At 42.1% G+C, this 13,905-nt stretch overlaps 1 long non-coding RNA gene across 1 annotated transcript; it reads right to left on the bottom strand.

Moving 5' to 3' along the window:
- Nucleotides 1-244: 244 nt before the first annotated feature.
- LOC146357569 (uncharacterized) lies at nt 245-10,475 on the bottom strand. Its single transcript, XR_014786746.1, has 3 exons — nt 10,337-10,475; nt 6,946-6,990; nt 245-1,095 (listed from the first exon to the last, which is right to left on the bottom strand). It is a non-coding gene; the product is annotated as an uncharacterized LOC146357569 (long non-coding RNA).
- Nucleotides 10,476-13,905: the final 3,430 nt, after the last annotated feature.

The raw sequence follows: 13,905 nt of genomic DNA, 5'->3' as shown, positions 1-13,905 counted from the left end.
GCTGAGTGCACCCTCAGAGAAGAGTGCACTGTGGTATGGATTGCACCATGATTTTCCTTTCTTTCTTTTAGAACTTCTGAAAATGTGCACAGAAATGTTAAACTATGTGCCAGGAATGACTAAATGTAGACAATTGATGCATTTGAAAGTCCTCAGAGATGGCATTATTGAATGTGGTGATACTTCCCCCCCAGCAAGCAATAGATTTAAGCCATCATTATCATCATACATTTTTTTTATTTTTAGAGTACATGCAGTGAATAATTAAAGCAAATACCATCATTTTGACATATATTGGCAAAACATTATTAAAACTTAATTTTTATTAAAAATTAAATATATAAATGTGACTGGACCTAAAGCGTGCTCCTTTGTCATGTTAAAAAAAACCCTCCTTTGAGACCAAGTTAAGGAATGTGAATAGAAATATCTATATCTATTGTAGATAATAGCTCTTCCCCTTCATTTATCCTACAATGGAAAGCCACTCATTCACTAGACTTTGCATTACAAGTGAATGGTTTCATGGCTATACTTAGGGATGGCAAGATCAATCTATTTCCAGTCCATATCACTTTCACATGTCTGTTCCCTCCCATTTCTGCATCAATCGGTGATAGTTCTGTCTGTCTGTCTATAATCACAGATGCATGAAAATTCACTTTTAAACATATGTTCTTTCAGAATATGCATTTACAAACATATTGTTGATCAAAAGGTCATTTCTAAATATATTTTAATCCATTCATTTTAAATTCATTTTTATACAGTTTTTAGCTGAGAACTGCATTGCGACATTTGAAATCCAATTGATCGCTCCGTTTGGATACGGGTATTTGTCCTGGAGGCTTTGGATCCAGTTGTACAGAATTTGCACATCAACTTCCTCAAGCTTCTCTAGTTTCACACAGCACTATTTCTTATTCACTGTGATCCATATCTGTGACTAATTTGTAGGCCTGCGCAAAAGAAGAAGAAAAAGCTACAAAGATGTGCCTTGGAACCCATCTCATTGGCTCAGATGGCTGGTTGCCTCAGCATGAAGACTTGGATTGGCATTACTTCATTTTCATTGCCCAGATGTCACCAGGGATGCTGGAGAAATGCAAGACCAATTAAAATGAGCTCTGATTTCTAAGAATCCATCCTGCAGAATCCGCTACAGAGCGACCCCCAAGCCATGCGGAATCTGCGGACTTTCAGTTGTTGTTCTTTAACTTTCCCAAAATGTATGCATTCATAGGAAAATACGCACATTTCCGCTGAGGAAAAGTGGAATGGAATAGGGGATAACATGCTAAATGTTATGTACTAAGGTAAGTTATGTAAATTCTTGTGAAACCTCTTACATAATTATTTGCGTGTTTTGACGCATGACGGGAAAAAAAATCCGCAACCATCTGTGAGCAGGCGATGGCACAAAAGGTGCCTGACAATCCACAAAACATAGATGGAGTGCATTTTACACAGTCTGTACATCCTCAGATGTCACCCCACCGACTAGAATAGGAAGATCAACAAAGACCTATAACTTTAAAATTTATTATTTTGCAGAATTTGCAGACATAGTACATGTGTATGTGTGTGTATACACACACACACACACACACACCAGTTCCAAACAAAAAAAAACCTACAAAAAACAGCAGCAGCAAGAAAAGAGGGTGGACTGTGAAAGAGAGAGAAACAAACAAACAAGAACATATAAAGTATATCCAGCACAATAATCATTTAGATCACCCTTAGTACAAAAAGAAAAATGGGGGAAAGGATTTAACACTTCCATTTCAAATATATATATATATATATATATATGTATAATAAACAGTCCATATATCTAAATAAGCATCCATATGACATTGACAGTGGTAGGAGATATGCTCAAATGTAGCAAGAGCAGTAAGATCTCCCATTCAATAAATGATAGGTGATGGACGTTTATCCTTCCAAGCTTGAAGTATATGTCTCTTTGCAACTGTAAAGGCTCTCAGTATCCACCTTTGCTGTCCATTTCTTAATCCCCACATCACAGGGATGTAATTTAAGAGCACATGGACATCTTCTATTATCACAGATTTTTCAAGAACAAAATTTATATGAGCAATGGCTTCCAACCAAACAGAAGACACTACAGGACATGCCCACATCATATGCTTTAATGAGGCATTGGCCTCATTTCATCACTAGTATCTAGCAGAGCTAGCCAGCTTGTTCTTAACAAGCCCAACATACACGAAACCTATTTTTTGTTGTTGAATCAGCCTCAGGTTTAAAATCTACAAAAATGATGCATATGGAAGCTAAGACAACTTTCCATTGCTTAGACTGTATAGAGCATTCCAACTCCTTATTCGACTCTTCTTTGACATTCTGAACATCTACTTTACTACATTCCAAAATTCTTTTATAAGTAGTTATTGTAGGCCTAGCTTTCTGTAGAGAATCAGTTAATCCCTCCACCAGTGTAAGAAGCACTGAAGCACACATCACTGATGGCCCACATAGACTCCAACAAATGCTGTACCTGAATATGCTGCCAGCTAGCACTAGACAAAAACTGATATCTAATCTGCAATAGTGAAAATGGTAAAAACTCACTGTCTGATGCTATTGACTGCTCTAAATATACCTTCCTCTATCAGCCCAATTCCTCCACATAACAGGCTGTCTCTTTATTTTCAAGACTGGATTTTCCCATAAAGTTAATTTAGCATGTGACTATGAACTGAACTGCAGCCAGCAAGACATTGCATGCTATGTCTCGCTCACTGCTAAAATGGTTAGTGGAGCCATTCCTTTCTTTTTAATATACCTAGATCCTAACACCAGCCAGCCAGAAAGAGGTGCCAAATAATTTTCAGTTACAGCTTTTTCTACATGAGGCTTTTAACTCGCCACTTTACCTAGACGTCTGCTTCCAGATTCTTTGTGGGATTAAAATCGGCTCCTTTACACATGTTTTTGCTGGGTGTTTTATTTCTCTGCCTTTCTATATGTTCCATTATGCAACCACTAAGTGGTGCTACAGCAGACTTGCACAAATACCTGGGTGTTTCAAGCCACACACACGCTATAATGGTTGCAAAGAGGCCCTGAAGGATGATAACATCATGTAAAGAACCCACAAACTACTGTGAGTGAGGAATCATGAGTGCACAATAAATGCCTTGTGTAGAAAGGCTGAGTGTAGACCCTTCTGAAGGGATGAAGAGCAATGAATTGCAGACCGATAGATATGAGGTTTGTCTCTCTCTCTCTCTCTCTCTGTGTGTGTGTGTGTGTGTGTGTGTTTAAGGGGAGCCTTTAAAGTTTGGATTCTTTTTTAAGAGATGCCTACCCTCCATCCCTCATGGATTTTCAGGCCATTTTCTGTGCTTGTGTTATGTGAACTGTGTCACACACATATGTGCACTCACAGTGTTAGAGTAGTACTTGGTGGTGTGCACTATAAAACCCTACCTGCTTCTAAAGCCCTGAGAACACCAGCATGCCACTTCTTCAGGCAGAAAGGAACTCCTTCTCACTCTTTTGTCTCAGTGCCAAGAATCCTAGCTCATCAATATGGATTTACTGTATGACCTGTGGAAGAGGAGGGAGCAGAAGTGACCAGATCAGTTCTTCCCCCTTCCCAACTATGCTACGTGGCTGCCTGGAGTTTATGGGCCCCTATTATAAGTTGCTTGCCAGGCAATTCCTTTAATAGGAAGGTGCCCAGCTCTACCTTTCTTGTACCTGCCACCAGGTGCTGGAGGAGCATCATTCAGGTTATGTGGAGACTCAGTAGAACTCCACATACCTGACTGGGAAGTTGGTATCAGCCACCCACCAAACATGCAGCAATGGGGTACCAGGCATCTTCCAGTTAGTGGTGATCCTCAGGCTTTGCTTGGAAGCTGTGAGCACTGTTCCTGCCTGCTACTGCCGCTGCTGCTGCTACCAAACAGACACAGTCATAAAAAGCTGTGAACTGAAAGTACAGGATTGGCTTCCGAAAGTTCCTTCTATGTCCTTCCCCAAAGCACTGTGATCGTAAGTAAAGGGGAGAGTACTGGTAAAGTCATCCCAGAGCTGGAAGCTACAGCTGACAGTCAGAGAACCACATACACCACTCTGCCCCCCCCCCCGCTTGCATGTTCAGCCCACTTTGCCTCAGGCCACTTTGGATCTGAGTAACCTTGTATTCAGAGGTGGACCCAATACCTCTAAAGGAGAACTATTTGTCTCTTATTTGTGCATTGTCCAGGGTGTTTGTACACCCATACCAATTAGGACCTGCATTCCCAAGACTGAACATGTTGGAATGAGGAGTAAAGGGAGAGAAAATCTTCTAGGTATAGCATCAGGTAGGGATGCAGAAATCTGCAAAGCTTGAACTTGTCAAAGTTTTCTGGATTCTACCTCGAAGCTCATTCCAGCTTGCCTCTGTTTCAGATTGTGAGTCCCCCACCCCCATTAGAATGTAAATTTTGTGCACATTTTCCAAAATGCACAAATCAATTGTGTACATTTTTTTAAATCTATGGGTTTTTCTCCTGTTGATTTGTGTGCATTTTTCAAATTTACATGTTTTCATGTGCGCATACAGACACACACATTTTTCAAACATGTTTATCTTTTGTTCTGCAAATTGGATTGCAAGCTTTTAAATTGACTTTGACTGCAGATTTTATTTATTTAGTTATTACATTTATATCCCATCTTTTTTCCCTCCTAAGGAACCCAAGGTGGCATACATAATCCTCCTCTGCTCCATTTTATCCTCACAACAACAACCCTGTGAGGTAGGTTGGGCTGAGAGTCTGTGACTGGCCCAAAGTAACCCAGTGAGCTTCCATGGCTGAGTGGGGACTAGAACCCAGATCTCCTGACTCCCAGTCCAACAATCTAGCCACTTTTGGGGGTCCCCGTTCAGTTCTGGGATGCAAGAACTAGGTAAATTCTGACAAAAAATGAACCTAACATAATTTCTCATAAATCTCTATCCTCACATTTATGTAGGGGACAGGACCTTGATTGTAAGGAGGGGGAAATCTGTCAAGTTTGAACTTGTTAAGGTTATCATTTTTCTATGCATTTTTTATTGGAGAATTCCATTGCAAAATTCAAAGACATCCAAATTTCAAACAATAACTGGCTTTCAGTTCATGTATTGGTTTGAAAGTGTGAAATTAGGAAATAATTCCTCCCCCATCTCCTCTAAAAGACAGATGTGCAGTTTTTACTCTCTAGAGTTCATCATGACATTAAATACCATAGAAGCTGGAATTCTTTCCCAATCCCAGATCTCCACCCTGGAAACTCCAATTTCAAGTCCTTAGTTATGAAGCCACCTCATTTTGAGTCAGTCCATAGATCCATGTAGCCTTGTACTGGAAGTGGCTCTCTAGCATCTCAGGCAGAGGTAGAGATGCTTAAGCTCACCAACGTTCTATGAACTTCACTTCAAAGCTCAGTTTGGCTCATTCAATTTATTTATTTATTTACAACATTTGTATACCACTCCACATCTAAACAGATTCCAGAGTGGTGAACAACAAGAGATAAAATGAACAAAAGATAAAAAAGAAGAATGAAACATATTAAAATTATTCTTAAAAACAAAAGAAAACCCAGACTGCCAATAAAACCAAGACTGGTCAACCAGACTTCCTGGGAAAGAGCTGTTTTCATGAGGTGTTGAAAACAATGCAGTGTTGGTGCCTGCCTGACCTCTAGAGACAGGGAGTTCCATAGTAAGGGAGCCAACACACTGAAGGCTCTTCTCCGGGTGGACTCCAGTTGGGCCATAGTCCACGTGGAACCACCAAGAGCATGCCCTCTGATGATCTCAGTGATTGGGCATGTTGGCAAATGTGTGATCTGTTTGTTGTTGTTGTTGTTGTTCATTGAAATGGGGAAAATGTGCTTTCAAATGGGGAAAAAAATATATTTTTCGAAATTCCACACTTCCCCCCCTTGACTAAAGTGTGAAAATGCAAATTTTTTAAGGTATACATTTTTTAAAGTGTGCATTTTTTTAAAGTGGACATTTTGCGAGCATGACCCAAGTGCAGACATTTGTGAACATCTTTGGAGAACACTAGGGATGTCCATCACTTGGAAATCTAGCCCTTTAGGGGCTCAACGGACTTCCGCTACCCAACTCAGCTTGCGGTTGTGAGCCAAGCCACAAGTTTTTCCGCACCATTTTTGGTGTTGACCACAATTTGTGAAAATAGAGATTTGTGCAAATCACAGCCAAAATTTGTGCAAATGTGTGTAATTTGAGCAAATTGCAGACATAATTTGCACAAATTGCTGTTGAAATTTGAGTAATTTGAGCAAATTGTGAAAATTTGAGCAAATTACAGCTGAAATTTGAGCAAAGAAAACACGGAAAATCTACTAACTGGCCTGACTTGTTGCAGATTGAGTCAGGCCAGTTAGTGAAAAATGGATCGAAGGCTGAGGAGAGGGGTGAGCCAATGAGAACTCATTGAGCTCCAGCCCCCAAATGGATTTCACTGACATCCCTAGATAACATGCACTCCCATTCACATTTGGAGTTGTAACACAGCATTTTTGAGTGATTTGAGAACTGAAACAAAATTCTCATACATCCATAGGCAGAAGTCTTAATCTTATCTGTACTTTCTAAGGCCTTTTTAACTGGAGGTTCTAGGGATTGAACCTAGAAACATCTACATGAAAAGTATGTATTCTTACCACTGAACCATGTTTTTCTCCATATCAATTTCATGGCATAACCCAGGATCTGTACAATTCATAATAATTTGTAATCAGTCACTATTGTACCTGATGATCATAAAGGCAGACACTTCACTGAGATTCCATGCAAATTAATTTCTGCCATACGTTTAACAGAACTGAAAAGTCACATCACTTTTAATAAGTTCATAGTGCTTATGCAATAGGAAATAAGTAATTTGTCTCATGCTCCCTTACCTTTCCTTTAGTACTCTTTGCCACAGGCATCAGCCACACAATATGCTGTTGAAAAGAAATCAAAGTCCTTTTTCATGCACAATTTCTCTATTGGGTTTTTGCAAACCATAAATTGTTGCTGTGTCACACCCACCTGACTGACAGCCACCCTATACTGAGATGCAAGATCTGTTTTTTTTTAAACTGGCAATACATTACTCTCTGGTGTTAGCAATTCCCAATTTATTCTGGTTGTAAATTAAATGCCCTGATGATAGTAATATGGTGATTTATCACTGGGGTTGGATGAGGTTTTTGGAAACCGAAGCAAGTACACGACAAGTCCCCAACATTCCCAAGGGTTACATACAGAGTGCGGCTGTTCCATAATTTTCAGGGATGCCAAAGGACAAGGTTTACCCAACAGAGTGTTTCAAGGAAATGTAGTTTGGAAAGCAGAAGTCATCAATAATGTATGAAGAAACAGCAAACATCTGTAGCTAACTTGTCTTCATATATTAAATATAATATAGGAGTGGCAACAACTGAAGCAGGAATTGTGTTTTGTTTCAAAAGTGACAGATAACATGGCTCAAGGCCACCTGGAGCTCACATCTGGAAGTCCTCTTCTCTAATCCTGGATGTGTAGGAGCTGAGCTGATTGTGATAATACAGTCATAATGTCCGAAGTCAGCTCCACATGCCCAAAGCGACACTGCCTTATGATTACTTTGGGACAATCTACATTTAGCATTTAATCGCAATGAAGCCGGTAGAATTTCGGTGTTAATCTAATCATATTAAAAAGTGATAATTCACACTCAGTCTGTTTCCCTGTTTCAGTACTTCCTTGAAACCATAACCTTGAGTCATACTGTTCAATAGGAGAGTCTTCAATGTGGTAGACATGGGCAGATTGCAGTAGAGAAGCAGTCTCTTCTTCCTGGTTCTCCCAATTCCGTGCCCTCTCTCCCTCCTTCCTGGTTCTAAGGACCTCAACAGTAACCGTTTCAGCACCTGGCCCAACTGATCTTTTTTCCTGCCACCTTAATTCTGCGAAACTTCAATGCTTCAGAGAGACTGCTCCTTCTGTGTACTGTATTTTTTTGCATGATATGAAGATCAAAATCTGTACATGGCTATATTTTTAGCTGTCAGTCTTCTCTTTTTCCTGCATGTTTGTGTGTGTTCCTCTGTGTGTGTCCATGTGTCTGTGTACATGGGACCCAGTGAAGCCTCTCTGGAATGAAAGTGGACAATCTTGCTTCTGCTTTGGTTTACCCTGGTCAAGGTGGCCGAGAAGGTGCAGTTCCTGGAATTCCATAAAAGGGCTCCAGTTCCTTTCATGGGCATTCCAGAAAGGGTGTTTGCTGGGAGGTTGCCTGCACAGAGGAAAAACACCGATTGATAGCATTCTTCCCTTCAAACTAATACACACTTACCTGAGAGTAACTCTCATTGAAATCAATAGGACTCACTTTTGAGTAGACACGCACAGGCTTAAGCTGTAAATTCCACAAGGTTTCTCTGAGATCCCACTGAACACAGCAATGCTTAGTTCTGAGTAAACACATTGGCTGTAAGCACAGTGAGTAAACACATTGGGAAGAAAGTAAAACAAGGATCCATGAAATCAAAAAAGGATCCTCATGATTACATATGATTTTTAAAGAGGAGACCCCCCCAAACCACCATGTGTGCAGCCACAGCACAAAAGCAGGGATCTGAGGCAGGGATCCCCAGTGATCCTCATGATTTTTACAAGACACATACCCCCAAACACCATCATATCACAGAGCATATCTGCCTCCATGGACTGAACCAGGACAATCACAGGTGTGCCACTCATGGGCACAGCGACAGCACAAAAGCTGGGATCCAGGGCAAGGATCCTCTTGATTTCATATGATTTTTCACACCATTTGAGATGAAACAGCACATCTTGGATTCTTAGTGTGACTTGGACAAAGACGACTTCTGTGCTTTGATGGGGGTGGGAGGGCAGGGGAGGGTCTCCTTTTTTGGGTGGGAAAGGCAGTCTCTGTCACCCCTAAATCAGAAAGACTTCTTGAAGGGAATTTGCTTTCAATGGGATTTCCCTCCCTCCTTGAAAAGATGCAGGCACGCAAATGCACCTCCTGGAGTTCCAGAAAACTTTGGAGTTTTCTGGTGGTCCAGAAAATATGGACTGGATTAAAGATGCCTAACAAGCCACAAAACAGAGATGGAACAGATTGAAACACATCTGTAGATCCACTCCTTTTTTTTTTTTAGCTTTGTAGTAGTATTTGGATGACAATGGAGCAAGGAAATATGGATTGTGATCCCAGGACATTTTTCAAGCTACCCCCCCCCCCCGTCAGCTTGATTCTCTGAAACTTTGAAGCTTCGGAGAGACTGCTCCTTCCATCTGCTGTATTTTTTGAATGATATGAAGATCAGAATCTGTACATGGCTGTATTTTAAACTGTCGTCCCTTTTTCCTGTGTGTGTGTGTTTCTGTGTGTGTGTGTGTGTCTGTGCAAGCGGGACCCAGTGCTGCCTGCCTGGAATGAAGTTAGATTGTTCCTAGACACTCTCTGATCCTTTGAAGATCCAAAGAGAATAAAATACTATATCAATTTTTTTTAGCTCAGATTGGGGAGAGAACTATGGGGGAACACACAGGGAAGTGAGCTACTGATGCTAGAAGCTGCCCAAAGAGAACATGGAGGCATTGAGAGCCGTGATTGGCCAGTAGGGAAATACAAAATCAACCCTATAAGGACAGGGTTAGGAGCACACCACACCTATAAACCATACCCGAAGCCAAACATTAGGCCACATGAATGGAAATCTACTTGTATATTACGGTATTTCAGGAAAATGAATACGATAACAGGTCAAAGAAAATTTGTGGCTCAGAAATGATACAGCATGAATGTCATGTGCTCCGAGGGGGGCAGAAATTCTTCAGAAGCGTGACAAACTGGGAGTGTAGATTGGGCCTTTATTATACACCTTCCAGAACTGAGCTCCAGCATGAAGCTCATTCACACAAGGAGTGAAAGCAGAAAGAACCTGAAAATATTTGCAAAGGACAATGGATCAGTATTTCTGGACCAGTTGATAAAATACAATGTTATCTTCAAAATATTTGCACATTTGCATTTGCACTGGGGAGTATCCTCACCAAAAAATATTTCCTGACAAGATAAGGAATCTCACAATAAGAATCTGCCCATACACTAATTTCATCTTCAGAGGCCATCCTCTGGGTGACCCAACCAAATGAAGTGAGCAGTAGGGATGGGGGAGAATTTCTCCCCGAAACTTCGGGGGGCTGAGCGCCAACGCATTCGGTCCTCCGAAGGTTGTTCGGGGAGAAATTCTCCGCCCCCCTGCCCCCCGCCCCACCCGGGATGGGACTTACCTTTCACGAATGTCCCTCCCGGCGGCGGGTCCCGGTGGCGGTTCGGCAGGTCTTCGTCAGGGGCGGGGGCGGCAGCCGGTCTTTCGACCAGCTGCCGCTGCCGCCATTACAAGCAAAGTAAAAACAACAACAACGCCCCTGTGATAGGCTATGTAACGATTAACGTAGCGTATCACGGCTAGATTTGCAAAGTCAGCCGTGATAGGCTACGTTAATCGTTACGTAGCCTATCACAGGGGCGTTTTTTGTGTTTTTTTTTTCTTTTGAAGTTCGTGGCCGGGGAGACGGGGCACTTCTCCCCGGCCTGAATTTCGGCTGGGCGAGGCGGGAAGCCTCCCCCCCGGCCTGAATTTCGGCCGGGCGAGGAGGGAAGCCTCCCCCCCAGCCTGAATTTCGGCCGGGCGAGGAGGGAAGCCTCCCCCCCAGCCTGAACTTTGGAGGGAGCAGCGAAGCACCTCCCCTCCATTGCGAAGCAAGCTGCGAGACCAGGTAAGTGACTTTCGTGCACCCCTAGTGAGAAGGGTGGTTACCAAGAAGAGGGCCTTTTCAGTTGTGGCGCCTCATTTGTGGAATGCCCTCCCCAGAGGGACTTGCCTGACACCTATATTGTTATCTTTTCATTCATTCATTCATTCATTCATTCATTCATTCCATTTAATTTCTTAACTGCCCAACACCCAAAGCTTTCTTGGTGACTCACAAAAATTACATAGAAACATAACATAAAATTGTTAACATACAAACAGTAAAAAAATAAATTCAGGCACCTAAAAATCAGTTAAAATTAGGGATGCCAGAGAATTTCGCCACGAATCTCAGGGAGGCTGAATGCCAGCACATTCGGCCCCCCAAAATTGGTGGCAAAATGGTCTGCCACCCCCCTGCCACCCCCAGGACGGGACTTACCTTGGGTGAATCTTCCTGGCGATGGCAGCGGCTCCGGCGGTGGAGGGACGGAGCGCCTCCCCCCTGCCAGAATTTCGGGAGGAGGGACGGAGCGCCTCCCCCCCACCTCGAATCAAATTTCGTTAAAGGTAAGTCACTTTCATACATCCCTAAAATAAAATAGCAGGATCCAATAAAACACAGAGATTAAAAGCCTCAGCATATGCCATCAAATGGCTGAGAGCAGAGGGAATTCTTAACCTGGGAAGAAAAGATGACAACATTAGTGCCAGGCAGACCTCAGAGGGTGACCATTCCACAATCGGGGGCCACCACAAAAAAAGCTCTCTCCCTTTTTGCCATCATCTGAACCTCCCTCAGAGGAAGCACTCAAAGGAGGGCCTCAGCTGTTAATCATAGTGTGCCAGGTGAAGACTTTTCACCACCAGGTGAATACTTCTTTATTCTCTCTGGCATTTTAGTTCTTTAGTTTTCATTGTTTTTAATGTGTTATTGTATTTTTAGAACTTTGCACCACTGCTGGTTTTTACTTTTACTTTTATTTTTTTACTTTTGTTTTATACTGTAGTTTCAAATTTTGACATTGCATTTTGTCATGTTGCTCTATTTTATGGTTTTAATTGTTCTGAACTGCCCAGGGAGCTTCAGCTATTGGGCAGTATAGAAACGTAATAAAGAAAGAATGAAACCTTGGTGAATTGTAATGAAAACTGTAAAAAAAGTGATGAGTATTATAACCTGAGTGTTTTCCCAGCTTAAATTATAATCAAGCAGGGAAAAAAAAAAAAAAAAGGATTGTGCCTACTGACCAACTCTGGCTACGAGGGAGGGAGATCAAGGTCTCTCTGTTGCTTCTTTCTCTTTTCTTTACTTTCTTCTGTCCATCTTCCTACCTCTTGGCACCTGGAATGTGGAGAAAAGTAGTTTGCCCAGAACTCTAACATCATGGAGCTGTAGGTGCTGCAGCTGATTCCAGTTAAGATGGTATAGTCAGCAAGGCCTCCTGGATACCTTGAAAAATCATAAACACTGTTCATTGCTTGAGAATATAGCATTGGGTCATGCATGATGGCTAGGGATGGACAGATCACCCTGCCCCTGCCCTGTGCACTGCTCACTGAACCCCCAGCACTTACCTGACCCAGGCGAGTAGCGTGGGGCGAGCTGCTGGGCAGTTCACGGTGTGCTCATCAGTGGCACACAGGCATCCACTCCCTCATTGAGTATCATTTGCCACTCAAAGGGCTGCTCATTCTTTTCCATAACTATCCCATCTACACAAATGGGGGCCTTAAAGGGGCCATGTCCTTTAAGGCCCCCATTTGCACAGATGGGATACTTACGGAAAAGAACGAGCAGCCATTCAAATGGTAAATTGCGCTTGACAAGGGAGCGGACGCCCATGCACTTGCATATTTTGGCACATGCCAAGCCGAGTTGGTGATTTCTTGCAGGGCTTCGAGCCCCAACCAGGCACCCACACCATCCCTAAAGATGGCTCCCTTTTAGGATAATCCATCTATGATGTAATATTAGCATTTCCCCCTAGATGAAGCTATTCCATGGTGGCTTCCCTGAGACTGGCTAGGAGTTCTTGGCTGAGTCGAGATTAGAACTAGAGCCTTCTGTCCATTGCTCGTAATCTACTGCATTAGTCTACATTGCATCAAGATACACAGTACTCATGCAAAATTCATGGTGAGCAGGGTAAATCATAGGCTCTATTCACAAGGCAAAGGCTAGACCAGCAGGAATGGATGTACAACACATTGGAGTGTTGTTTTTCAACACTCAAAAGTACCAAACTAGCAGTATTTGAAGTTTTCAATGGGCATAAGCACAATCTAGTTAAAATGAACTGTTATTCAGAGTCAATTACCTTATTAAAGGTGGCAAAAGGAAATACCTTCAATTAGTTGTCTTTCCTTCTTCTATTTCTGTGCAAGTACGGGCGTAGATTTCTCTAGTAATAAAAACTGCCTGAAACAGAATCCTGTTACTTTCTTTTCTTAATCAGGGCCAGGCTCTAGTATTAAGTACAGCTGAACAAAGCACACTTTCACAATAATGTAAATGAGCCCATATGACCTTGGAATTAAATTCCATGTTGTGTGACAAACTGCAAATGATCAGGCTATCCATTGCTTATACAGACTGACAGAAAAGGCACAGCAGTGAGCCGGTTTTGGTTGAAGAACTGTGTTAATATATTTCTCTGTTTTCTGAGGCCCCCTCCATCCTTTGAACATCTGCGCAATACAATCATATGTGCCACAAATTAACATTGCTGGGAATTAAATTATGAAAGGTAGATCAACTATTGAACTAGCAGCAGCAAGTAAATGACATCTTATTAATATATGCCATAGCTGGTGCACTCACACTCACACACACACACACACACACACACTCTTCTTTGAGTTGAATGCTAAAGGTAGACAATGAATTATTTTCTTATCAGTGTGTATGGAGTATGCCAGCAGGGTGGTCTGACAAACAGGGAATGGGCATTATCAGAATGGTTGCAGTTACCAGTCTGTAGTTCACCTGCATGTACCAGTGGGTGTTCTGACATTCACTAATTCAGAAACTAAAAAGGAATCCCCCCCAACTGTAAATTTTTCACACTATGTCAAGATTTCTTCGAATGATGGCCTATGCTC

Source organism: Heloderma suspectum, chromosome 1 (genome assembly GCF_057233095.1).
Source record: "Heloderma suspectum isolate Gila_16-S chromosome 1, 16-S_ref, whole genome shotgun sequence".
NCBI classification, from domain to species: Eukaryota; Metazoa; Chordata; class Lepidosauria; order Squamata; family Helodermatidae; genus Heloderma; species Heloderma suspectum.
This window is presented reverse-complemented; position numbering and strand designations above follow the sequence as displayed.